The following is a 27,774-nucleotide window of genomic DNA, read 5'->3' on the forward strand; positions in this document are numbered from 1 at the left end:
CCAGGACAGCAGGGGAGGGCCCGCCCCTCCCGCCCCTCCCACCCCGGGCCCCCTCTGGTCAGGGGGTCTGAGCAGCCCTCGGCAAGATCCGTGGTTATAATTTCGTCCTTATTATAAAAGTAATACATATTTACTGCAGAAAATTTAGAAACTACACATATGCAAAAAGAAAGAAATTTAAAATAACCCATAATCCCACTAACCCGAAATAACTCCTGTTAACATTTTCAGCATATATACCCTCCCAGACTTCCCTCTGCAGAGAATATATATTTTTGGTACCAAGTGGGCTCATACTGTACACTCCATTTTGTAACTTTTTCCCCGTTTAACTATGTCTCCTACCAACTCACTAAGTATTCTTCCACAACATCATTTTTTTAATAGCTGAATTAGGCAAAGAATAGTAAAGGATGGTTGAGGGCAGGAGGGGCAAATTTTAAAACACAGGATATTCTGACAACGCAATAAATAAGGAAAACGTCCTTTGTAAACAAATCAGCTGTACGATTACAGAAGAATATGATTTTAAAAAAAAAAAAAAACACCCTTTTTTTCCCCTCTTTAATCCAAACTCGGCAATATCAAAGAATCAAGAGTGTCTTATGATTTGAGGACATGACACTCAAAAAGAGAGCTCTCCGCAGCTGGTGATATCTTCAGAAGGAGACGGCGTCAAAGTTCTGAAGGACTGATTTCCCTTTCGCTGCAGGGTTATAGACAGAGCATTTGTGTCCCCTGCTCCCAAATTCACAGGGTGAAGCCCGAACCCTCAACATGGGGGTACTTGGGAGACAGGACTTTGGGAGGTGATCGGGGTAGAGGAAATCGCAAGGATGGGGCCCCATGGTGGGATTAGTGCCCTTGTAAAAATGAGACACCAGTGCTCACGAGCTCTCCGCCACGTGAGGCCACAGCCCACAGACATCCGTCCACAAGCCAGGAAAGAGCCCCCTCCCTGATTTCAGACTTCCAGCCTTGGAGCCGGAAGAAGGAACTTTCCATCGCTGAAGGCGGTGTTGTGTCCCGGAGGCCAGCAGGTGAAGAGCTCAGGGGGGATGCCTGAGATCCGACACTAATACTACAGTCACCTGGACTGTGTCACGCTGTTCCCCAGGGGGGAGGGACCCACGGGAAGAGGTGGGAAGAGCAGAGAACCGAACCCAGGGACGGCCCCGCAGGACGTGCGTCTGCTCTGCCAGCAGGGAAGCGCATCCCTCAAATTCCACGGGGCCTGCTGGGAGGCACGGGCTTCCTGCTGGCTTCACGGTGACAAAAGAGAGGAAGTGCAAAGTCCTCGAGGTGCCCTCGGAGCGACAGTGGCCCCGCCGGGACGCTCGTGGACGAGGCGCGGGCAGAAAGGCCTGGGCTCCGTGCCCGCATGCCTGACTGTTAGCTGACTTCTCCCACAGGGAAATGTGGCCCCAGAGCACGAAGGGCCTTGCAGGGCCAGAGCCAGAGGGGACTCCAAGAAGAGCAAAGGAGGTTAGTTACGGGGCTGGAGAGAAATCCTAGGGCCAAAATCAAGGGGTTCCTCCCAGGGGGCCGGGGGCAGGGCCCTGAGACGCGCTCCATGGGCACAGACCCTCGCCGCCGTGGCCAATTCTGTTTCCCTAGAGCCCGCACCTCCAGCTCCTGTTTCTGCCTTTGGGCACAAACGGACAAATCTACTGCCTCCCCCACAGGACAGACCTTCAAATACACGCACAGCAGGCCCCCCCCGCCCCACCTTGCCCCCCCTCCTGTGTCTTCCAAAGCCCACCTGCATCACGGCTGTGAGTCCCTTCACAGCCCTGCTTGTGGGCTAGCCACCGTCTCTCCTAAATCGAGACACAGAACCCACCACTAGTGCCCAGAGAAACCGACTAGTGGACGTGGGGGCTCAAGATTGTCCAGGACCCAGAAGGAGGCTGACAGCTCCCTGATGGCAGGAACCGGTCAGTGTGTGTGCCTGGTGCATGGTAGGAACTTGGCAAAGTCTTATGAACGAACGAATGAATGAATGCACGCACAAACAAAGGAACGAATGGCTGAGCGGAACAGGGGGCCTGGAGACTTCCCTTCTCTCCCCACGCTACCCTCTAGACCATGTCACTCCCTGCTACAGGGTGAATTTGGCCCCAGTTGGAAGGGAGGGCCGCAGTCCCAGGCAGACACTGTCTGTGGAACAGCCTATTCCCCCTGCCTTCCCTCATCCCAGGGCCGGGTGCCCTCCTCCAGAGCGAAGCTTTCCGTAGGTGCAGAGAAAGCAGGCTAATAAAGGCGGGCGGGTTGTGAAGGCCATCCCGGCCAGCCCCCTGTCTTGGGGGCAGCACCAGGGCAGACAAGTGCTAAGAGGGGCTCTCAAGCCACATGTGGTTCCTCGCAACCCAAGGATGTGGAGACGAGGAGGCCGGCAGGCTCTCGGTGCCCACGTGGGGTCTGGAGGCCCATAGGCATCATGAGACCCAGAGGGCCGCCGCGGTGGGCAGCTCAGGTCTGAGCCCCCGAGACCAGGTGATGGTTTGACCACAGCCGGTCCAGAAGCGAGCCCAAGACCTTACGTGATACAGTATGAGGGTGCCCCCCCCACCCAGTAAAAGGCACCCGGAAGTGACTAAAAAAAAGCCTCCCTGGCAACATGAACAAAATGTATGAACAGACAGTTCGCAGAAGTCTAAGTGCAATAAACACAGAGAAAAGAGACTCAGACTTTTCTAAAGCTGGAGAAATCTATGTTAAAATGATATCTTTACCCTCGAACTGACAAATACTTTAGGAAATGATAATAACTGACACAGGTGTGGGTTTAGCTTGAATAACTGACATAGTACAGATACGCCTATAGATCTGTCAACTCTGTAAGGCAACCCAGCTGTAGTTACTAAAATTCAAGACATACATACCTTTGGTCCCAATACTTCTACCCGGGATTTTCTCCAAAAAAGGCAGGAACAAGGTATGTGCGTGTGTCAGACACAAGCAACGGTGTGAGCAAAGGGGAAGGGTCTGCAAGGACACTTCCACCTGTTAGCAGAGGTCAGAGGTCACCCCAGGAGCTGGATTTGGAGAGGAGCCCAGCAGGCTGCTCATTTCACTTTAGACATTTTGGTCTTACAAGAGCTAATACAATGAACACGTACTGGCTTTTACAATTCACGTGACTTTGGGGCTCCTGTGTGGCTCAGTTGGTTAAGCATCCGGCCTCGGCTCAGGTCATGATCTCACAGTTTGTGGGTTCGAGCCCTGCGTTGGGCTCTGTGCTGACAGCTCAGAGCCTGGAGCTGCTTCACATTCTGTGTCTCCCTCTCTCTCTGTCTCTGTCTCTCTCTCAAAACTAGATAAACATTAAAAAAATAAATGAATAAAATTCACGTGACTGAATTTTTTAAATGACTAAGACAATGATTTTGAAATAAAGCCTTTGCACCCTCCCCACCCCGTGCTATCACAGGTAGGCCCCGCCAGATTTAGGGAGGAAGCAGGATGCCCGGCTAAGTCTGAATGCCAGAAGAGTTTTGTTTGAATAGAAGTACGTCCCGTGAACTATTCGGCACAAACTTCTACAAAATATTCTTTGTTGTTCATCTGAAATTCAACCTTCACTGGGTGTCCCGGGCAACTCAATTCACAGGGGATGGAGAAAGGAAGAATGAAAGCCTCGCTCTCTGCAAGCCAAATGTAAACCCACTTCCTCTAGCTGCTGTGAAAACCGCCGTGTCCGTGATGTGATGACTTCCTCCCGGTGATCGCGCACGCGCACACAGGCACACGCGCACGCGTTCTGATCACTCGCCACTCTCTAAGAGAACCCTCTTTGACTGGGATCTCCTTTCGACCTGCACGTGCTGCCGCTCGGTATGGCTCCCATCTGAGAGTCAGGATGGAAAACCAAACGTGCCCCACCGGGGAGACATGGGCACCTACAGCAGCATCCCACCCTCCGGATTCTACCTCCGAGCCTGGTGGTGCCAGGCGCAGGGAAGGCAGGCTGCAGACTCCCAGGGATCAATTAGCAGAGCGCCAGGTGCACCGTGAGGGAGGATGGCGCCCCTCCTCAAGGCGAGCGGCATCCAGCTTCCGGCCCGTTTGCTATGCAGGGTCAGGCCCCGCTTCGTAGCCAAGGTCAGCATCTCACGACCTTCTGTGGCTGCCAGGAGCTCCTTCCGTGTTCCTCCTTCCCAGCGCTGAGCACTGGGCACCAAACCTCATGCAGAGCGGCCCAGGCCGCTCTTCCAAAGGCAGTCTATATTTGGATCTCATTTCCCATTATTCCTGTGCTGTCACAATGAGGTGACCGGGGCCAAGGACGGGAGGCTGGAGCCCGGGAGCCCTGAGCCAGGTTGTGGGGTTGCTCACACTCAGCTGGACAAGCAGAGGTCAAGTGGGTGCTCTTGAAGGGATTCCTAAGCCCTTCTGGGTTTGGGGTCAGTGGTGTCCCTCACCCTCGGACTCAGCGTGGCCGCTCAGATCCCACCTTAGGGCGCCCACCTTGCCCGCAGCTGGAGAATGTGAGCACTGGCCACGGAAGGCTCCGGGCCCCCTGCGCGAGGCTCTCCAGCCCTGGCAGGCCTAGGCACCCTCTGCCGGAAAGGTTGTTTAACCCAGCTCACCCTCAGAGCCGCGGAAGCCTCTGACGAGACATTAGCATTACAACCCACACTGATCTTTGTCAATTACGCCACTGTGTTTGAGCTCTAACCAGCTTTAAATTGAATCAGGACAAAATCATCAGAATAAAAAGAGCCCAAGCCCCAGCCTTTCAATTCCAGCGCTGGAAAAAAAAAAAAAAAAAAAAAAAGTTATACATTTCATCTTGGCCTTCTACCCCATAATGAACAGGAAAAATAAATTAGATTCCAAGCTAAGGGTATATTTATGCAATTTCATTATGTGCCCATGAGCAAGTCTGGTTTTCACCAAGATAAAAATGAGTTCTCAGAAGCGCTCGCACTAAATAAATGGAGTGATTTAACAGCTTAACGGGGAGCGTGGAAGAGGAAGTGAAGGACAGTGTCAAAATGGGAAAATAAAAATAAGAGGGTCTTACGAGGCACCGGCAAGCGCTCTGAGCAAGAGGCCGGCAGCTCTGGGCCCTCGGCAGGCGCGGTGGGTCTGCCCAGCCTCCGTGCTACAGCATCTCCCGGCCCTGGGGGACAGTGGAACCGACACAGGCCCTCCCGCTCGACCTCACAGCCCGTGCAGTGCAAAGCCACGGACACTCTGCACACCCGTCAGCAGAAAACCCGGCCCCCAGAGCGCCAGGCCCCGCCGTGGTGGCAGCTTTGCGGCAGAAACTCTGGCTCGTCCCTCGTCCCCACGGCTGACCGGTCCTCCACCTCAGCTCCAAAAGTCCCCCTGGATTCTCTCTTCCGCCCCCTGTCAGGGCTCCCTGATGCCGATCGTGGTGCCTCCTGCCCGCGGGTTTCCTCCAGGGCCACTACGCACCTTAGCTTTTCTTTTTCCAGAAACAAAAACGTGTTCTCTGCTGCCTTCAAACCCTCCGTGTGCGCACTTTTTTTTTCAGTGTACAATGTCCAAAACCTCTCTGTGAGACGCTTTTTTAGAAACTCCCTTGTGAGGGGCGCCTGGGTGGCTCAGTCAGTTAAGCATCCAACTTCGGCTCAGGTCATGATCTCGCGGTTTGTGGGTTCGAACCCCGCATTGGGCTCTGTGCTGACAGCTCAGAGCCTGGAGCCTGCTTCAGATTCTGTGTTTCCTTCTCTCTCTGACCCTCCTCTGCTCATGCTGTCTCTCTCTCAGAAATAAATAAAACATTAAAAATTAAAAAAAGAAACTCCCTTGTGAAGGTTGGCAAAATAATGGGTTTATTTTTTTTTTTTAACAGATATTTACAAAGCTCGAGGGTGTTTCCCCGAAAACTCTAATGGTGTTGGGCTGGGACCAAGCTGGAGACAGACAGCTTGGGACCTCTCACAAAATCATTTGTTCTGACTTCCTGAGTCAGACCCGAGAGGGGCTCCCGCGTGCTGTGAACACAGCAGAGGGGGAGGGTCGTCAGCTTCCCGCGGGTCGGTGTGGCCACATCAGGAGGCACCTCTGTGCTCACAGAGAAGGAAATCGAGGCTGGGAGTGAGCTGGGGACCGCAGCTCATGCCAGCCTGCCCAGCAGAAATGCCACGCCAGACACATCAGCCACATTAAAGCTTCTTTTTTTTTTTTAAGTTTATTTTTTTTATTTTGAGAGGGAGTGGAGAGGGACAGAGACAGAGGAAGAGAGGGAGAATCCCAAGTAGGCTCCATGCTCAGCACAGAGCCCGACATGGAGCTCGAGTCCACGAACCTTGAGATCACGACCTGAGCCAAAATCAAGAGTCGGATGCAGAATTGACGGAGCCACCCAGGTGCCTGGCCAGTTTAAAGTTTCTAGTAGCCACAGTTTAAACGTTTTTTAATTAAAAAAAAAAAAAAAAAGAAAGGAAAAGCAGGTGTAATTCATTTTAATAATCTATTTTATTAACCCACTATACCCAAAATACTACCTTGTCAGTATGTAATCGCACAAGGAATTATTCAGGGATATTTTACGTGCTTTGTCCACGTGCTCAGTCCTGCAGACCTGTGAGCACTTAGACTCATCTCCACCCACGTGTTGTGAGTGCTCAGCACTCGTGTATGGCTGGTGGCCACCCTCCTGGGCGAGGCAGGCACAGAACCCCCTCGTGTCATGACTGTGCCGTTCACAGCCACCCCGAAGCCTCAAAGACAGCCACAAGTCTGCATGGATCCCGGCATTCAGCAGCCAGCCAGCGGAGGGAGATAACCGCGCCTCTCCGAAATGTATCTCTATAACCTTCACGATCACGGATTCTCCAAAATCACCGTGAGCCCGAGACAAGAATCACCACCCCCATGACCACCCGAGCATCCTGTATGTCGGGAACAAAGCACCTTACACACACAGGTGACACGCTGGGCGCCCTCTCCATGGCTCCGGAGCCTCGGATGGGGCCGCCCAACCCCACACATCGAGCCAACAAGGGCTGGGAAACCAAAACATCGTTTATCAGCCTGGGGGGGGGCAGGTAGGACTCCCCTTCTGGCAAAGAGAACCCACTTGGAACCCAACAGGAGCCCAATTCTCTACTCCTCACTCCGGCCACCCACGACGGAGCCCGATCAAGAGACCCTCCTGCCACCTTCGCATTGCAGCCTTTACCAGGGCCTCCGCGGGGAAGAAATAAACAGGCAGAGAAATTAACACGGGGGAAGGTAAAACCAGCTCGAAGATTAAGCACGCCGAGCACGTGCCGGCATCGTGGTCTCACCAGGTTCAAAGCCCATTAGCTCACGAGTGCAGACAGGGCTGGGATCCCACGGCTCGGCCCTGCGCTGCCTACTGCCCAGTGAAAACTCCGAGCGACTGGTCGGCCAGGAGAGAACCCCCTCCCCCCGCTCCCCATCTCCAGGCCAGAGTCTGCAGGAGGGCAAGAAAGGGACACAGGGTGAACCAGCAAAGACAGGGGCGCCCGAGCAGCCTGAGAAAGCAGTCGTGAGGGGTAGCTGGAGGAGCAGGAAGGGGAGCTCGCCAAGGGCACCGAGGGACCGAGGGGCTCAAAGAGCATCCTGAGAGCTGCCTGCATTTACAGGCTCCTTCCCAGGGTCACGGTCACGGTCACTTCTGTCCTCCCTCACGGGTCAGACCCGTGTGCCCGAGCCTACACGTAGAGTGTGGTGAGGCCCCAGGCCAGGGTCACCTCCACCGCGCGCGGCTCTGCTGTCACGTGGTGACGGCTGCTGGGGCAGGAAGGCGGGAGGGAAGGAGCCGTGCAGGAAACACGGGGAACCGGGAGGTCTGTCTCCTCGGCTGCCGGGCAGGCGTCTGGGAGAAGCGGGTAGCGGAGGAGCAGGGATGCAGAGGAGAGACACGGAGGGAAAGGGGATCCCCCCGAAGGCTTCCAGAAGTTGGCTCCTCCTGCAGAGCCCCCCACCCTCCGCGCCTCCCACCTGCCCCGTGACCCCGACGTGCTGACACCCACCTGCGCGCTGCACCTGCCGCCGCTCGGCCCCCTGGCGCCTGGCCGCCTTCCTCGAGAGCCCAGAGGAGGACGCCAGCCTGCATCCTTGGGCTCCGTCTGCGCCCCCAGCCGCCCCCTCGATGCCCTTACATAACTCGAGTCCTCCCTCACCCCAAGCAGCCGCCGCCTCGGACGGCCCCCACCTTCTAGACGTGGGGGTGTAACATCTGCTCCTAGCATTCCTCTCCCAGAGAACGCTTCCCCCACAGCCGCACCCCAAACTCAAACACTGTCACCCTCCCCCAGAGCAGCCAAGGATAAAAAATAACATAAAATAAAAACATGCTACCACTAACACCCACCGCATCATTAAGGGCAAAAAGAAAAAAAAAAAAAGGCTCCTACAAGTCAAAGTCTTTCCTTCTTGTTCTAGAAAAACACTAACGCATCCTGAGGGGGCAGGAACGCAGGAAAGGAGCAGGCAAGGGCTGCCCTGGCTCTTCACCTCCATTGCTGAGGTCATCTTTGCTATTTCTTATTTTTGAAGAAGGAGGGACGGCCATACGGGGGCAAGTCCTGGCCAGGGTGCTCCCACCCTGTGCCTGCGATGACAGGGGCTGGAATTCAGGGCCAGGAAGCAGCTGGGGGGGGGGGGGGGGCCGNCACTCCCCTCCTCCAAAGGAGCACAGCCACCAGAAAAGACGGAGGGGCCATGTTTGGTTTGGGACCTTGAGACCGGCCAAGACGCGCCTCCCAGGAGCCTCTCCTGACGGGCTGAGCACACCAGGGACACCCAGCCACGCTGGGTCTCGTCACCACCCCCCATCGTTTTTCTCTACTCCCGACAGCTCAGCACCGCTCAGCCCGAGGCTCCGTGTCCTTCCAGCCAGCCCGTCGCTGAAGCTGCCTTCCCTTCCAGACACGTCCACAAAAACAAGAGGGAAATCTGTAATTCTTTCCCCAAGAGAAGCTGTCTATTCCTATTATCCAATTCGGCCTCACTTCTCAGACTGCGGCTCCCTTTCCCGCGTCCCCAGCTCCCGTGCCTCACCACCCAGGTCCCCGCTCCCACACCCAGCCGCCGCCTAGAGTCTGGTTCAGCCTCTGGGCGCACACTCACACACACGCATGCACACACTTACCGCATTGTCTTCTGAGGCTCACAGTGGGGCACGGAAGGTGCCCTGCACAGCTAATTGGAAAGACAGCATTCGTGCATGTGTATTTTGTGTGCACATGCATGTATACCACATGCAAAACTATCGTGGTACAACTCAGATAAATCCACGTTTTGCAAATGTGCCTAACGACAAATGCAGAGCAAATCATTTTCGCGTGGCTACGGGTGGATTGGAGGAGGTCCCGGCTGTGGTCTGGGTCCAGGGAGGTTTTTCTTTCCCTGGACCCACATTCCCACCTGTTGCCCTTGCGGAGCCAAACCACGTGAACCCACCATGGACAATTCTGAGGACAGCATGGGTGAGCCAGAGACCCAGGCTGCCCTCCTACGGAGATGGAGGGGCCCAGTTCATCAGCCCCAGACAGAAAGGGCTTGTTTTGGGGCACCTGGGTGGCTCTGTCAGTTAAGCATCCGACTTTGGCTCAGGTCATGAGTTCATGACTCGTGGGTTCAAGCCCCGCGTCGGGCTCTGTGCTGACAGCTCGGAGCCTGGAGCCTGCTTCAGATTCTGTGTCTCCCTCTCTCTCTCATCCTCCCCTGCTCACGCTGTCTCTCTCTCTCTCTCTCTCTTTCAGAAATAAATAAAAAACATCAAAAAAATTTTTTAATTAAAAAATTAATAAAAACATTAAAAATTAAAAAAAGAAAGAAAGAAAGGGTGTGTTTGCAGAGGACCTAAGTGCTTCACAGAGCCCACTCTTGGCCACACGACGGCCGTCCCTGTTCATGCGAGTGGGCAGACAGGCTGTCCCAGATGGCATGGTGTCACTGGGGCCCACAGGTGCCCGGGGCAGGTGGGCCCCTGCATGCTGAGCTGTCTGCTGCAAGCCCCCCAAGACTTTCTAAAGATGATGATTACTGGCCTGTCCACAACCCGCCACGCCCTCCCAGGTGCACCAAGAAGGGGGCATCCCTCCCACCTGCGGGCACCCCTGGCGCCCCATCCTTGGAGCCGGGGCCCTCTACGGGGCAGGCCTCCGGCTTGGGGCTGAGAGGGGACGAGCATGCTGGGCACCCCCTCCCCCTGCAGGGACGGGCGAGGGGCCCTCCAGGGACACCAGCAGAGGCCGACGGTTACTGTGACGGAAAACCACGACAGAACAGGGAAAGGGGCGCCCCAGCTGCCCAGGGGCTCAGAGGGAAACGTAGCTCATGAGCCAAGGCCCCTCCCCCTCCCCGTTGTGTTAAAAATCTGCTGCTTGAGGGAGGGAAACAAAGGGGAGGCCCCGGGACGGGCCCTCCAGGAGCCAAGTCCTGGGTCAAGTTCTCTCGTCCTCTCTCCTCAGAAAGGGGGTCCACTTGCCACAACAAACAGCAGCCCCAAGCACGGGCAGGGAGCGTGGGGGCCTGGTGGTCTGAGGTCAGGCCCCAGGAGAAATGGGAGGGTGAAGATCTGTTTATCCAGCTCAGCAGCGACCTGACCAGCACCAACTACATGCGTCAGGCCGACAGAGGAAGGCAGAGGGTGAGATGGGGCGGGAGGCTCGGGGGGTTGGCTCAGAGGGCAGCGGGCGCTCCCCAGAACAAGTGTCCACGCATCCCCAAAGCTCCTGTGAAGCACCCACACCTGCCCCCCACCCCCCCAGCTTCTGACTTTGCACAGGAATTATTCAATGGAGGCCCTGCTGCGGGCTGGTGGCCTCCCCACCCCTGGAGGAAAACCAGCTCCCCCCTCCCCCACTCTGGTGGCAAAGGCCTGGAGCCCCTCAGAACGCTCCTTTGTGTGTCCTCAAATCTTCCAGAAACACCAGTTCCCAGGCCGAGCCTCACTCAGGGCTGCCTGCGTGTCCGCCAGGCCCCATGATGAACTCAGAGGAAGCCGGTTCAGAGGTGGTGGCAGAGGCAGCCTGGGCTCCAGGACCAGAGGTGGCCCACCGGCCAGGAACACACTCACGCCCACCTCCCCTCCCCTCCCACCTCCCCCGCACTCTCCCAGAGAAGGAAGGCTTTTGTGACTCCCACAGCTCAGGAGTCCAAGCAGGTGTCCTGCCTGGGTGATGGCGGCTTGGGTCCCTCTCCCAAGGGTCTGCACGGCCTGGTGTCACTGCTCTGTCACCACCCCCAAGGCCCTGGGGACGCTGGCTGCACCCGGGACGCTGGCGCAGACCTTCCGAGCGGCTGGGGACGAGGCCTGCTTGGCTCCACTGCTGGGGCCTGTGTGGCCCCAAATTCCTCCTCTGCGAAGGAGGGGACACTCAGCATCTTCTTCCAGCGGGACACCCCAGTACTCCCCCGGGCGCCTCTAGGCTTGAGAACAGGCTGCTCCCACCCGCACATCTCGCATGTTTACTGACAGAGCCTCAGAGCCTCCGTCTGGGCCCCGGCACCAGGAGGTGCTCACCAAATATTTGCAAAATGAATACATGAGTGCTTGCTCGTGGCGTTTCATTTCATCCTTGTACGAACCCTGCGAGCTAGTGAGAGCCACCATTCGCCTGCTGGGGACGATGGTCATGGTTGCAGTAACAGATACCGATGGACCCTGGGAGCGCTATTTGCATTACCTCGCGCCTTCCTTTCCTCCAGGCCATGAGGGGGCGCAATTATGATCAGTTTTCCAGGTGGAGAAACTGAGGCTCAGGACGGGGGGAACGCAGCACTGCCCGAAGCCCCTTATGCCCAGAGGAGAACAGCCACCAATTACAGCCAGGCCACCCTTCACCTGCCCTCCGTGAGGGCTGAGAGGCGGCTGCGGAGCGGAAGAAAGCACAGCCTCGGGTGTTCACGGGTATCTCTGGGTTCCGGAAGGCACAAGCTTGTCTTAGGTGGGAAGTCCTGAGGGAGCTCCCGGGAGGAGGTGAGGATGGCCGGGCTCGGCCTGCAGGTGGGGGCCTCCACCACTCAGCTCCACGGTGGGGCCGGCTGGCGCCCACTCCTCCAAAGCTGGGGGCCCCACACAGCCCTGGGCCGTGAGCAGATGGGACAGGGATGCAGGCAGAGCTCAGGTTTCCACGGACACTGGGGATGATCTATGTGACACCAGCATTAGACCAACCAGAAGAATCTTTAAGATCACAGTAGCCGTTTATGTCCATGTTGAGCGGGTGCAGGGACTCCGGCCTCCAACACTGAGGGCAGCTGGGGGGCACCCCAGGAACGTGAGGGGGCCTTGGCAGGGCAGGCCGGAGGAGGTTTTCCTTGTGTAGGGGGACAGGACTCCCCAAGAGGCGGATGAGACACGAGAAGGGAAAGAGGAAGCCGACCTCCCCGCCGTCCCCTGGGAGGGGCTGGGGTGTTGGGAGGCGGGGTAGGAAGTGAACGTGGCCTTCCCCGCGCAGCCACACACCAGGGCTGAGGAGGCCACGCAGCTGCGGGTGAAGACTCCACTCGAGCAGAGCTAACTTTAAAATAAGAGGGGCTGAATCATCATAAAAAGTAAGAATTTTCCGGACGCGGTGACATAACAGATGAAGCAGTTTGCCTAAAAAGCCCCAGTGCTCTGAGAAGGCCACACACACACACACACACACACACACACACACACAGCAGAAAACCAACCCTTCGGGGCAGAATGTGGCCCCGTGACCATCCATGCTGGGCACCCACGTACCCGACGTGAGCCTTCTCCATTCGGACCTTCTTTCTCTATCCCCTGGGGTCCACACTAGGGAAACTCTATCCCAGAAAAACGGGCCAGACAGGTCTAAACCCAAGAGGTCAGCTGGGCCCAAGAAAACAAGGGGCCAGAGGGCACCCCATGCCCAGGAGCACCCCCACGAAGGCTTGCCTTGTAGGAGAAAAGGCTTCCTGGAGCCAGACCTCTTCCTGGGGAGTTGACCTGTTAACCAGCTGGTCAGGGGGAGTGGTGGAATGAGTACATCTGGTGCAAGAAAAGCCAAACTAGTGCAGGAAACTGGGCTCCCAGAGGTCAGGGTAGAATGCAATGTCCACATGCTCACGGCAAGGAGGCGGGGCACCCACCTGTCAGGGACCCAGCTCGAGGCTAAGGACAGGTAGACCTTTCATGCCCTGATTTATTCAATAAATCTTTATGAAAGTAGCACTGCATGCTGCATCACTGGTGGAAGGACTAACTGACTACGTGGATGGACAGACAGATCAATGGGCAGACGGGTGGATGTTGACATCAAAGGAAACAAAATGGAGCTCAGCATCCAGAGCATTGAGGATATGATTTTGTAACTCAAAACCTCTCAAAATCTAGCACCTGGTAGACTCTAGATCTGTGCTCCCCACCGGAAATTTCTGTAATGGCAGGAATATTCCATACCTGTGCCATCCAATACGGTACCCATTAACCCCACATGGCTATTGAGCACTTAAAGTACGGCTACTGTGACTGAGTAGCTAAGTAGTTAGTTTTATTTGAATAGTCCCATGCGGCTAGTGGCTACCATATTGGACAGCACAGTTCTAGAGTTTTCCAACACACCATTGCATGTGCTGGTCCTCCACGGATGGCTGGGAATCGGGACCACACAAGGACAGTTGGGAAGCCGGGTAATTCCATTTTCCTCTAGCCCCTGATTTCCCTGAATATGAAGGAAACTTGCAAAGCCTGATAGGCAAATGCTTCTCAATTCCGATGTCCACACCAGACACTCAAAAATTGTGTTAAAATGCAGATTCTGAAATTCGGTAGGTCTAGGGTAGGACTCAAACATTTGTACTTCTAACAAACCCTTAGGTGATCCAATGATGTTGGTACAGGGACCATATTTCTACATAACAAGAGTTTAGAAAGTTTTCCATTCGAGAAAAACAGGGGTTTGCAGGTAGCAGAACAGGAAAAGCTTAGAAGGCCAAAATTCAATACAGAGAATTTGGCATATTAAATATTCAAATGTTCAAGATTTGAAAATTTAAACATTAATTTATCGAGTTCTTACCATAAGCCTGTATGTTCCTGGGAACACACTGAGCTTACAAGTGACTTTAGGATGTGAAATGTTAGACCATCAGTGACTTAGGTAACACTGTTGAGTGTCCAGTCTGAGCAAAGCCTTCCATGATCCACCCCCCCCGCCAACTTAACACTTCAATTCTACCATTCCCCACGCACCTCCAGCTACATATTTTGCTATAAGAATTGTTACTCTCTAAAAGAGATCATCTTATTATTTAGTTTCCTGCTCCTTTCCTGCCTAGAATGCAAGCTCCATGCAGGCAGGAATTAGTTTTGCTCACTGCTCTATCTCTAGGACCAGAACAGGACCCGATATGTGAAAAGCCTGCAAGAAATACTTGCTGAATAAGTGACTTTAAATCTCTGCTCCACCTGGAGTTTATTCAGGTGTAACATGTCCTTCAAGGGCATCGTATGTTTGCTATACATGCATTTTGAACATTTTTAGCAAGTTTATTCCCAGGCATTTTGGTTTATTTTTGTCATTATCAATAGGGACCTTTTCTACCTCTGTATCTATACTGTATTTTATCTATATTTCCATTGATTCTTTTGGGTTTTCCAAGTACACAATTATAGCATCTACAGAAGAGTGATACTTTTATTCCCTACTTTTCAATATTTACTCTTCTTTCTTTCTCTTGTCTTATTGCATTGGCTGATGCTTCTATTACAATGTGAAATATGGTAGCAGTGGTGACAGGAGACATCCTTGCTGTGTTCTTGCTTTACTGTTTCCTCATTTAAAACAAGAATGGATTTTGGACATGATTACACTTAGTCATGTTAAGGAAATATCTATCAATTCCTAGTAAGTGTTTCAAGAATAGATGTTGACTTTTGTCAAATATCTTTTCAGTACCAAAAAAGATAGCCATACAATAATTCTCTTCATGTTGATGAGTACGGTAGAGTGTTTATTTCTTAATATGGAACGATTCTTATATTGCTGGCATAAACTCCAAAGGGACATAGGATTTTAATATTTTCAAATGATGCTTGGATTCTATTTCCTAATATTTTATTTAAAATTTTGCATCAGTATCCGTAAGTGAGACTGGTCTGCAGTTTTATTTTTGTATGATCTTTTTAGATTGAAAAACATTGTTATTCTCACTTTTTGAAAATTACATAGATGTTTCCTTTCTTTTTATTTGCTGTGGAACAGTTTAATTAGCACTGGAAGTACCTGCTCTTTGAAGGTGTGGGTTAGATTCTCCAGGGGACCCACCGGACATCCTTCTCTGTGTGGGAGTAGCTTAAAAACTGTCTGCCAGGGAATTTGGTCAGTTTGGGTAAATTACATCTCTCTCACTTCTTATTTTGTGTTTCTTGTGCTTTCTTCTGTTCTAACCTAGTTAGTGGTTCAGCTATGCACTTTTTTAAAAAAAATAGCTTTCCTCTATTTATTAGCCCCATTTGCTCTTCTGTGACTCATTCATTATCCATTAACTTCATTAATGCCTTCCTTCTTCTCTCCTTCAGTTTATTATTCATTTGTCCTTTTCCTAACTGTTTGAGTCATATACTTAACTCATTTATTTTTAATTCTCTCTCTTTTACTGACTATATACTTAAGGCTATGGATTTTCTCTATGCGCACTTGCCCTCACATCCAGCCTGGGTCCTTCATTTGTGGGTGCTTTGTACACATCCCTGGTGACACCTTCAGTGTTGTGTCTGTTGACAGCTTGTCCTCCCCATTGGAGTGGGTTCCTCAGAGTCAGGGAGGCTACCTTACTTAGCTCTGGACAGCTAGCACCCAACACGGGGGCTGACACATCAAACTTCATCAGTAAACATTTACAGAAAACATGGAGTGACTGATAATTTTATCATGATACACAAGAATTATAAAACCCACATTTCTCTATTCCAGGCACTGTGCTAGATGCCTGATAAGCACCATTTTATCTACTTCCTTTATCCACCTCTGTAAGGTAGGTTTTGTTCTTCTCCATTCACATGGCAGGAAACCAGGGCTTAGAGAAGTCAAGAACTTCCCCACTTCGCACCACTGCAGACGGACAGAACTCAGCCTCACAGACCCAAAGCCTATGCTCCTCGGCGCTCATCACGCAGAGCAAAGGAGACCAGCCTGCATGGGACAGAGAGCCCACATGGCACAACGGTTACAGCACAAGCTTTGGTGTTAGACAGATTTGAGTCTGAATCCAGATCTACCACTACTAGCTGTGGGACCCAAGGCAAATAATGAAACTTCTCTGTGCCTCACTTGTTTCATCTCTAAAACGGAGAGGAAATATCCATACCCCCCACAGGACTGTTGTAAAAATTACATGAGATCATAGACACAAAATATTCAGCACAATGCCTGGCCTTTGGTGAGCTGGTGGTGGTGGTGGTGGTGGTGGTGGTGACAGTGATGATGATGGTGGTGATGGTTGTTGGGATGATGGTGAAGATGGTGATAATGATGGTGGTGGTGATGGTGGTGATGGTGGTGGTGGTTGTGATAGCAGGTGGTGGTGGTGATGATGGTGATGATGGTGACGGGGATGATGATGGTGGTGATGGTTGTTGGGATGATGGTGAAGATGGTGATTATGATGGTGGTGATGATGGTAGAGATGGTGATGATGGTGGTGGTGATGGTAGTTGTGATAGCAGGTGGTGGTGATGGTGATGGTGATGGTGATGGTGATGGTGGTGGTGGTGGTGATGGTGGTGGTGATGGTAGTTGTGATAGCAGGTGGTAGTGGTGGTGATGGTGGTGATGGTGATGGTGGTGGTGGTGACAGTGATGATGATGGTGGTGATGGTTATCGGGATGATGGTGAAGATGGTGATGATGATGGTGGTGGTGATGGTGAAGATGATGACGGTGGTGATGGTGAAGATGATGACGGTGGTGATGGTGGTGATGGTGACGGTGATGAAGTGATGATGGTGATCGTAATGATAGTGGTGATGATGGTGGTGACGGTGGTTGTGATACCAGGTGGTGGTGGTTTGGGAGTTGTGATACCAGGTGGTGGTGAGGATAGTAATGATGGTAACAGTGGTGATGGTGATGCTGGTGATGCTGGTGCAATTCCAGGTGGTGGTGAGGACACTGGCAGTGGTCACAGCCACAGTGATTACATCATCCACAACTGCATCATCACAATGTCACCAAAACCTGACATCCTCACAGTGAAAACAGGCTCAATCAGGAAGACAAGGAAATGCCCACAGAGCCAAAGAAATAGAAAAATCACAAAATTTCAAAGCAAGAAAGGATCCTCAAGATCCCCCACCATCACAGGACTTTACCAGCGGGAAAGTCAAGCACCAGAGCAGAGAGCGGTTTGCCCAAGGTCTCACGCCTGCTGACAGCCCAGCAGAGACGACACAGGCTCTTCTCCACGCTCCTGTCCCTTCTCCCCTGCTGCCCCTCACCCATCCCTTGTGGGGCCTAACGAGGAGCCCAAAGCAATGAACACAGGAGGGACATGTTTGCAAGAGACACAGAAGGCAGGGACTGCGCTCGGCACAGGGGGAGGGAGGGGCCGCCCCGCATGGTCTTGCAGAGCACTGAGCGCAGGCTCAGGAGGGGAGGCTGGACCAGCCACGAACGCTGCGCAGCTCAGGGGAGGAGGCCGCAGGGGACGCAGGGGCAGCCGGAGCAGATCTCAGCAAAAGTGAGCGACGGGAACAGCAGTTGTAAACATCCCCAGCGTTGGGGAGGGGAAATTAAGTGCACAAATTAGGGGTGAGATAAAATTAATGGCAGCTTAAAGGGCTCGTGCTAATTTAAGATCTTTGTGAGCATGAAAAAATATGAGCAAGAAAGAAAGGGTTGGTGAAATATTTACTGACAAAAAGCAAAATAAGAAAATATTTGAAAAGCACACAGCACATAAATAATCGCCTTGAGGGGGCAATCCCGGCACCACTTCCTTCCGCGGGCGCTGGGCGGAGGGCTGCGAGCACAACCCCTGCATCCACGGGAAGTGGGGGGGGGAAACACCTGTTCAACCAGGGCTTGCTTGGTGCCAAGCCCAGGATGCCCGCCTCGATCCTCCTCAGAGAGCCTGACCAGGAGACAGAGATGGGAGAGACAGCACCCCAACTCCCAGCCTCTGTGCGGTGTGCTCACCCCTACCCAGTGCAGGCTGGGGGGAGACCAAGGCACGCCTCCCCGCAGAGAAGTGCGTGGGGGCCGTGGAGAGCACAGGGACTATCAGGGCTGGGCCAGGCCCACGCAGGAAGGGCACTGGCAAAGTGTGGAGGGAGAGGGGGAGCAGCCGGGACAGGGTGGGCATGCAGGCACCAGGAAGGGCAGGAGCAAGCAGCAGCTTCCCCAGGAGCGGGGCAAGGCCGGGAGGCTGAGTCAGGTTCAACACAGGCAGGAACCCGGATACAGCCAGCCCCCGACCTCGGTGGCGGTTCACTAGGCGGGTGGGGGCAGAGTGGCTGGGGGAAGCCTCTTGCCATGAGACCCCCAGGAGGCCTAGCAGCGCTGGTCTCGAGCCTGGGAGGCAATAGTTTGCCCCAAGTCTCAAATGGGCTGTGGCACTTGAGAAACCTCTACCGTCTAGCAAATGGCTCCTGTTCTTACTGGAAGTGACCTCCTTGGAGACAAGGAGTTTGTCTGCTTTGTTTATTTCATTGTCATCTCTCTGCTGCCTAAAATATGACATATATAAGATGCTTATTAATTATCTGTAGGATGGGTGAAGGATGGATAGATGGATAGATGGTGGATGGATAGAGGATGGAGAATGGATGGATGTGGATGGATGGATGGATGATAGGATTGAGAATAGATGGAGGATGGATGGAGGATGGATGGATGTGGATGGATGTGGATGGATGGAGGATGGATGGTGAATGGATGGATGGGTGGTGAAGGGATGGCTGGATGGGTGGATGGACGGATTGACGGACGGACGGATGCATGGACTGATGGGTGGATGGGTGAAAGGACAGATGGATGTGGATGGATGGTGGGTGGGTGGAGGATAGATGGATGGATGGATGGATGGATGGATGGATGGATGACAGAAGGATGGAGAATGGATGGATAGAAGTGGATAGATGGATGGATGGATGGAGAATGGATGGATGGATGATAGAAGGATGGAGAATGGATGGATAGAAGTGGATGGATGGTGGATGGATGGATGGAGTGGTCCCTGCTGCATCTTCAGCAAATCTTTAAACTTCAGTCCCAGGACTGGTGCCCAATCATCACTCCTTGGGATCCCAGCTTCGAGAGACCCGGTGGAGAAAGGAGTAGGGCTGACCAGAGGCAGGAGGGGCTCTGAGCCTGAGCAAAGCACAGGAGATGCTGAAGGTGGCCCGGGAGGCCAGAAAGCCTCACTCAGCTTCGAGGATTAAATGAAAGACTATCACAGAGGTACCCTGTAAACTGCACGGCGGCGAACACGTGTGGGGTATCTGTGCTTTGTTCTCCATCCCGCACGGGACGAGGCACCCTCCTGCTCCTCACAGTGGGATGCTTTGAGAGGAGCCACTCGCCTTGTTTGGACTGTAGCCCCAGCCCCAGCCAGAGCAGGTACTTGAGAAATGCCAGCATCTCACTGTTCACAAGGGACAGCAGGCAGCCAACGAGAGGCTACTGACCACCTGGCATCCGTTGTGTCTGGGGACATCCAGTGACCATAACTCATGGTGACACCGGCTTTAGCGCCAATCGCCACAGCTGTGACTGCTGCCCATGGCAACGCCACCCCAGAGTGCTGGAACACGCCCCCTCCCTGCACACAGCGACCTTGCCAGCTCGTCAGTCATGATGGGGTCCTTACTGAGCTCAGGCCCGTGCCGAGGCCTTGATGCACCTGCTCATTTTCTCCACGCAGCTGCCTTCTGAGGGGGGAAGAAGGACTGCTCCCATTTCACAGACTGGGAACCTGAAGCTCACAGGGATTAAGAAGCCTGCCCAGGCCACTGGTCTAACCAGAGGGGAAGCCAGGTGGCTCTGGGCTGCTCCCCAGATGAGCTCCATCTTCAAAGAAGGACAACTCCATAATTCAATGCACTGAAGAGGGGTCTCGGATGCTTTGGTTTAAAAAAATTTTTTTTAATGTTTTATTTATTTTTGAGAGAGGGATAGAAACAGCGTGAGCAGGGGAGGGTCAGAGAGAGAGGGAGGCACAGAATCCAAAGACAGGCTCCAGGCTCTGAGCTGTCAGCACAGAGCTCGACATGGGGCTCAAACCCACGAACTGTGAGATCATGACCTGAGCCGAAGTCAGACGCTTAACCGACTGAGCCACCCAGACGCCCCACCGATGCTTTGGTTTAAAGGCCCCTAGGCTGACTGCTTTGCAAAGGGCCTTTCTGCCACAACCCATCTCTTCCCTGTACCTTCCTGGGCTTCAAGTCCATTGTGGTGCTCAGGGCAGAGGGCCCAGCCTCTGCCCAACTCAGGGAAGAGCCCTTCCCTTGGGTGCCAAAATCCTAACCCTGTCTTCTACCCCCACCCGCACCCAGCAGGGACAGGAGGGACTGTCCAGCAAAGCGCTGTCCCCTGGTCTGGGGAGTCGAGGATGGGGATGTCCGTGCCTGATTCCATGAATTCCAAGTTGTACCCTAGATGCCCGCCCGTCATCAGAGAGCAACAGAGGAGGTGGCAGTGGGCGGCACGGCCACCACATGGGGCCAAGCTAAGCACTCCACCCCCAAAAGCAAACTGGCAGCCACTAAGAGGCCACCAAAGGCCACTGAGGTGTCCATCAGTATGTTTTTGTGACGTGGATTAGCAGATTCACTAGTGAAATTACTTCTTCCAAAAACAGCTGAGATCAGGGTAAACAAAGACTTGCCGAATGGATGGCGGACTCCTTTTTCCCATTCCCGTGCGCAGGGAACGGTGTGGGCCACGGCTACTGGGAACCGAGAGGGGAAGCCCTGAGCCGTCCCCCACAGCCTCGGTCTCCTCCAGAGCGCGGGCGGCGCGGCGCCTCGAGGCCAGGCTTCTGTGGCTCTCCCCCCAACGCCGAGCTCCCAGCTTGCGTACTTGAGCCTTTTCTTTCTTCTTCTTCTCCCCTTGAAAAATCAAGTCGGATGTATGTTGGGTTGAGCTGGATGCTGGAGGTTAGATGGCATCTGTCTGGACATAAATAATTTACTGCTCGACGGTCAGAGAGAATTTAATTAGTTCTCGTTCCCCTGATAGAATCAGCCCACCATCGCTAAAACATTTCACTCCGAATTAGTCTGAAAGGGGCCAACAAGGCAATGCTAATTTTATACACATGTCGTCCCCCGCACCTTCTGAAAATACACACCCAGCACAAGCACCGCCCAGCGTCGCGGCCGCCTGGCTGTCTGGGGGCGCCGGAGAAAGTCCAAGGAGGGTGGGCCACGAGCCAGCTGGGGAGAGGGGGGCTGGGGAAGGGGCCACGGCCCTACTGCCTTCCATCCAGGGCTCCTCTCCCCCCAGCCACGGGGTAATAGGATCGGGGGCCCCCATGAGGAGCCCAAGGGGGAAGGAGCCCGAGAAAGGGGTTCACCCCACCCCAGCGTTCCGGCACCAAAGACCCAACAGAGCTGTACTTTTTTTTTCCCGTCTGCAGAGCCTGGCTCTGCTGGATGCCAGCCTCCCCACCTGCCTGGGGAAATCACAGCTCAGATTAGAAGCTGAAGGTGAGGCCCTGTGCCAATCGGCGCGCGCCCACTGCCTCCGCGGGGGCCCAGACATGGTGGCACAGGGTGGGGGCGGAGGGGAGCGAGAAGGCCCTCACTTGTCCTGAAGTTCCCTTTCAGAACGTCTGAAATGAAACAGGGCTCCGAAAACAAGCTGACGAGATCAATAGCCCACGAAAACCACCACAACAAAACGATGCTTTAAAATGTGGGAAACGCAGTCAATGGGTCTCTGGGAAAAAAAATCGAAATCTCCAAGAAACGTTCAGTGAGAAGGAAGCGAATGAACAGGGCCAAAGGCTGACTCATCCGTGGAGCGGAGAAGGTCCCGGTCAGAAACTGCGGCCAGTGAGGCAGAAAACGCAACGCCACACTTCCGCCAGCGCCCCCTACCTACACCGCCACCCATCAGCTCTCTGTGCATCTGAGAACAAGTGCGGCTGTTTACCTTCTGACCCGCAGAGGACACTTGATTCCACGGCAGGAGCTGAAGGAATGCACGTTTCACCACACCCCCGCCAGCACCGCATGTTAGCATTCTTTTTCACTTTTGCTAATACGATACAGGGAAAGGGGTGTCCTGTTGTTCAAGTTGGTAAGGATTCAGTTACTAGTGCGATTAATTCTCTTTCCACACAGAAGACGAATGGAGTGTGTCTTCTTTTGCAGTGTGCTCGTGTTTTTGCACTTTTTCCCTCTGGAGTTAAACTGATACATTCTTCAACTGCCCGTCTGAATCCCCCGCTGGCCTGGAATTCAGGTCGTCTTTTCTCTGTGTGTGTCTGGCACTTGCGCCCCCACACAGAGGAGACACTTAATAAATAGCAGGTGGGCCAAACAGAGTACGGGATGGAGGAAGTGAGTTCTGTCATCATTCACAAAAGCACTCTTCACGTGAACAAAGGAAACGGAAACGACACTCAGGAGAAGAACACCTGAGGCTAAATGAGAACCAACCGGGGGCGCCTGAGGGGCTCAGTCGGTTGAACGTCCGACTTCAGCTCAGGTCTTGATCTCACGGTTCGTGGGTTCGAGCCCCGCGTCGGGCTCTGTGCTGACAGCTCGGAGCCTGGAGCCTGTTTCAGATTCTGTGCCTCCCTCTCTCTCTGCCCCTCCCCTGCTCACGCTCTGTCTCTCTCTCTCAAAAATAAATAAACATTTAAAAAAAATTTTTTTAATGATCACCAAGCAGGTGCCCAACCCCCACCACTGATGAGCCTCATCTCTGCAGCCTCACGGTGACCTTCAGCTGCAGTACAGACGCAGGACCCAGCCTCTTCGAGGTCAGTAACTGGCCCAAGGTCACCCAGGTAAGGGGCGATAGCCAGCATTTCCCCAGGCAGGCCGGTTCTGGCTTCTGCCCTGACCCGTCTTGCAGCCCAGAGCCCTCTGGACCCCGGCTGGGTGGTCCCGAGCTGACTTTCTCCTGCTCTCCAGCCAGGCTTCCCCGTGTGCTCTGGGCCGAGTGAAGGGACACCCCGCTGGCAGGAGCCCTCGCCCGTGTTCGCTGTGCCGGGAACGAGGCGCGCCCTGGTGCCGCAAGAGCGGGGGGCGTCGTCGCGGCACCAACCGGAGAGGCGGGACCACCGAAGGGCAGCTCCGCCTTTTCCAGCCATCGAGGACATGCAGACGAAAACCAGGCGTGCTGACATCCCCGGCCACCAAAGGGGGGCAGATCGCTTCCAAGCCAACAGCCGAGCCGGCCCCTGCGTGCCAGCGGGGGCTGACGGACACACGCCAGCGAGGGGACAGACTTCCGGCAGACCGCTTCGCCAAACCCGTCAGGAGCCCGGCAAGTGTCTGTACCTCCTGCACCCAGAATTCTGCTTCTAGGAATGGATCCCACAGAAATAATCAGAGGCACAGACCAAGATTTGTGAACAAGGAAGTTGATCACAGGGTTATTTATAACACGGAAAAAACTGGAAACCACCAGACGAGCCAAGAGTCTGGGAAGGAGGAGACAAGTTATGAATTTGCAGGACGATCCGTGCAACACACTGGTCAGCAGTCCCCGCAGATCGCGGTTTGGGTGGATGCTTAAAAACAGAGTGGTGCTCACCACACAGTATCGGATGAGAGCAGGACACGGACTCTACAGAAACGTCATCCTCATTTTAAAATGCGTTACTGCTAAGAAGACTAATAGGAAATATACCAAAGCGTTAAGATGGTTATCTCTAGGTAGGAAGATTAGGATTATGCCCAATTTTTGTTTTCATTATTACACTTTTTTGTGCTTCTTCTTTTTCACAAAGAGAAAATATTTACTATGATCATACACACACACACACACACACACACACACACTCTTTTAAGTAGCAAAGGGTGAATTTTAGGACATTTTTTTTTTTTGGCTGTGGAATTCATTTTGGAAGCTGACTCAACTCCTCAAAGTCATTTTTTAAGTGGGGCATAAAGATCTGAAGACAAGACCCCACCAACGCTCTACCTGAGGAAGGATACAGCAGAGTCTCCTCCTTTCTTCTGGAAACAATACTTTTATTTATGCAACCTAAGACCACTCTGATTTTTGATGCAGCCCTAACACACTGCTGCCTCACACTACAGCTTCGTAAGTCTTATATTTGCCACCACTTAACCCTTAGTCCCGTCCACCACAGACTTGGAGGGCCTGACCATGTGGACCCAAATAAAATCATGGGAATAAAATTTATTCCCACTAAACTGTGTCTTGCTTGATTCAACCCTCATTCTGACTGCGGACAAGGATTTAGATCCGGAGTCGGCTGTGAAACGCACTCACCGTTGCTCCCAGCTTTGTGTTACCCCCAAACTGAAGAAACTGCCACCCCCGCCCCGTCTGACTCACGGACGACCACAACAAGCAGGAAGGGGGTGAGGACAGAGCCCCTCGCCGAGTTTCATCCACTCACTAATCAGCTCCCACTGGTTGTTCAACCAGTTATGACCATTTCGAACAGAGGCACGTGGGACGGCGTCATGCCCCACATTTAAGCCTTGCCACGCTGCGCCTGTGATCTCCCACCTGTCCACGAGAAGAGGTGGCCGGAGGCGGCGGTCCTCGGCAGCGCCCCCCCTCCACCACCGCCCCACACTCCAGGGAGCCTCTCGGGCGCCTGCAGGAACACCGGGAAGAATCAGGGGTGGCTCCGGCCCTCCATCCACCCGTGCGCCGTGGGGCGTGGATGCCTGGATTGTAAGAGGCTGAGGTTTACGGCAGAGCCGACGGCCGGGGCCCCAGGAGCCCAGACCCTCCATCTCACACTGTCGGCCACGATGACGCTTGAAAACCACTGCACCGAGGGGGCAAGTCTCTCCCTGCAATGGACGGAGTCTGCCTGCAAAAGGGAAGCCCTGACCCTCCCCACCCCTCCCCCAGGCCAAGACGCTGACCTGCAGGCAGGCCTGTCCTTGACCCCAAGGGCAGGATCCTGTGCGTGCAGCGCCCGTGGCTCACACACCCACGGGTCACCAGGCACCGGACAGGACTCATGGCCGCTCAGAGACGGGTTAGTGCTTGTGCTTCCTCTTACTGAAATGACCTGGCTGGTCTGCGCCTCCGCTTCCTTCTTTATAAAACGAGGCCACTGCACGTACCCGCCTCGGGGTCCGCTGTATGGACTCACCGGGGCTGAAGAAGCCAGCGTAGCGTGGCTGCTGGTGCCGTCACGCGGTGTCCCCAAGGGCCCCCACCTCTGGGCTCCGGTTGGCTGGCTGAGTCGAGTCTAGAGAGAAATTCCGCGTTTCTTCCATTTCCACAAATTCAGAATTTGAAAATCAAGTTGAACTTCCTATGTAAGAACGTGTCTGATCTTTCCCTCTGCGGTTTGCAGACCAAATCAATGATGCAAAATCTGGGGCGCTCCCGGGACGGTGGGGACCCTCCTCGGAATGGCAGTCACACTGTGTGCCCTTGAGCCGTGCCCGTGGTGGGGAGGGAGGCCCATGTCCCCAGCGGACCTCTCCGCCACAGTTGCCGGCCCCCCACACCAGGGGACACATATGAGGAGCAGGAGGGCCACCCCGCACCCTGGGAAAAAGGAACCACAGCCCCCGTGAAGCCGCCCTGGGGCCCCAAGGCCGATCTTCACGTGAACACATGTGTTCAAAGTAAAACCCTCTTCTCCTTTGCGATGGTCTCCAAAACCGAACCTTTTCCACCTTCCCCACCGCCCACTGCGGCGAGAGCCGGGGTGAAGGCCTGTTTCCTCATGGTCTCCGCTCACACTCACGGCCACTGCCCACACCTCGCACCCTCCAGTCCCGAGAGGCTACTCCTCCTCGTCACGGCTGGACAGAGGCAGAGACCGTGTCCACCCCGTGCAGGGACAGCAGGCTGACTCCCGCCTCTGGCCCGTCAAGCCATCCCTCTGAAGGCAGCGGCCCCGAACCCAGGACCCTGAGCCTCACTCTTCACCCACCGCCCAGAGCAGGCCCACCAGGCCCCCCGAGTCCTGCGCGAAACCACGGTGGGGGGAGGCAGGGCTGGCCCAGGGAGCGACAGAGCCTTCTCCTCAGCCACCCTGGCTGCACGCTGGCCCTGAGGACAGTCGGGAGCCTCACTGGTCACAGTGGCCCCGGCGCCCTCATATCTACTTTCTGTCTCTGTGGGTCTGCCTACCCCGGACATTCCGTGTAAATGGAATCCAGCATTTGTCCTTTCGTGCTGCTTCACTCAGCACCACATTTTCAAGGTTCATGCACGTGGTCACAGGTGTTGAACTTTCATTCCTTGCTAAATACTATTACGCGTCTTGTTCACCCCTTCATTCCTCGATAGACACTTGGGTGGTTTCCCCCTTTGGCTATCGTGAATCATGGTGCTGTGGACGTGGGTGTGCAACCGTGTCTAAGACCCTGCTTTCAGTTCCTTTGGGGATGTGCCAGCAGGTTTCTCTTGAATCCACAAATTTGCATTTATTCCTTTTACTGTTGCCTCGGGGTGCCTGCTGCAAACACTGCTCCAGATGTAAGAAGTTCCGGGGGCCAAGGTGAACTTCTGGGTCTGGATGGATGGCTGGATGGATGGGAGGGAGGGAGGTTGGTTGTATGATTGAGTAGATGGGCGGATGGATGGAAGAAAGGATGATGGATGGATGGATGGAAGGAAAGAAGGAAGGAAGGAAGGAAGGAAGGAAGGAAGGAAGGAAGGAAGGCAGGCTGGATAGATGGATGGAAGGAACAAAGGGAAGAACGAAGGAAGGAAGGAAGTTTGGATGGTTGGATGAAGGAGTGGATGGATGGAAGAAAGGATGGCTGGATGGAAGGGAGGAAGGTTGGATGGATAGATGGATAGTTGGAAGAAACAAAGGAAGGAAGGATGGTTGGATGACTGGGTGGATGGAAAAAAGGATGAATGGATGAAGGAATGAACAAACAAATGAAGGAAGGAAGGGAAAGAAGGAGGGAAGGAAGGCTGGATGGATGGACAGATGGACAGCCAGACACCATCACTACTCCTTGACCCCTCTTCCCCCTAACTGACCGGCATAAGCACTTGAAGAATTTCTGAGGGTCCAGGTCTCCTGCATCTCAAGTCTTCTGTGTGTGAGTGATGCTCCCACCAACAGCGATGGCTGCCCCTGGCCCCCAAGCCCTCCTACCCCGCAGAACCAACCAGACAGCACTCTCAGAGTGACACTTCACAGGCCCCACCTGAGACTCTGACCCCACAGGCGAAGATGGAGCCCCGCAGCCCAGGCTTGTCCTGGGCTCTCCAACGGCTCTGAGGGTCAGCCAGGGCCAGGCGCCCCTGGTGTGGACCTCACAGCTCCCCAGGAGTGGACCTGCGGGCCCGGCTGCTTTGCATGGCTTGTGGGTTGTCTTTAAAAACTAGGAAGCTGTGTCTTAGGAAAGGAGGATGAAGCTGTAAATCACAGATAAGAGGCTCTGGCTGATGGACCAGGAGGGGCCCTGGGGGTGGGGGTGGCGAGGAGGTGGCGGGAGAAGAACTTTCTAGGACACAGAGGCAGGGGAGGGAACAGAGCCAGAAGCTCTGGGATGAAGTCACTGTTCTAGGTGGTTATTGTAATGCCACTCCACATCCCTGCCTGGGCCCGGCTGTCACAGACGCACTGAAAGAAAGGATGCTTCTCACTACTCCTATCTGACCTTCTGGACTGATGATCTGGTGATATCAGGTACCCGAGATTCTTTTTTTTTTTTTT

General features: G+C 54.1%; 1 long non-coding RNA gene across 2 annotated transcripts in view; it reads right to left on the minus strand.

The window, feature by feature from the left end:
- The window catches only part of LOC144225709 (uncharacterized), a 322,326-nt gene that overhangs the window by 230,277 nt on the left and 64,275 nt on the right, over positions 1-27,774 (minus strand). The window contains exon 1 of one of the 2 annotated variants that reach the window (XR_013333371.1): positions 7,980-8,037. The exons of the other annotated variant lie outside the window; for it this stretch is intronic. This is a non-coding gene — a long non-coding RNA (uncharacterized LOC144225709). Of the gene's footprint in view, positions 1-7,979; positions 8,038-27,774 lie in introns of those variants that run through there. 2 annotated transcript variants of the gene reach the window in all.

The sequence above is a fragment of the Crocuta crocuta genome, unplaced genomic scaffold (genome assembly GCF_008692635.1).
Source record: "Crocuta crocuta isolate KB4526 unplaced genomic scaffold, BGI_CrCroc_1.0 scaffold50, whole genome shotgun sequence".
Classification (NCBI taxonomy): Eukaryota; Metazoa; Chordata; class Mammalia; order Carnivora; family Hyaenidae; genus Crocuta; species Crocuta crocuta.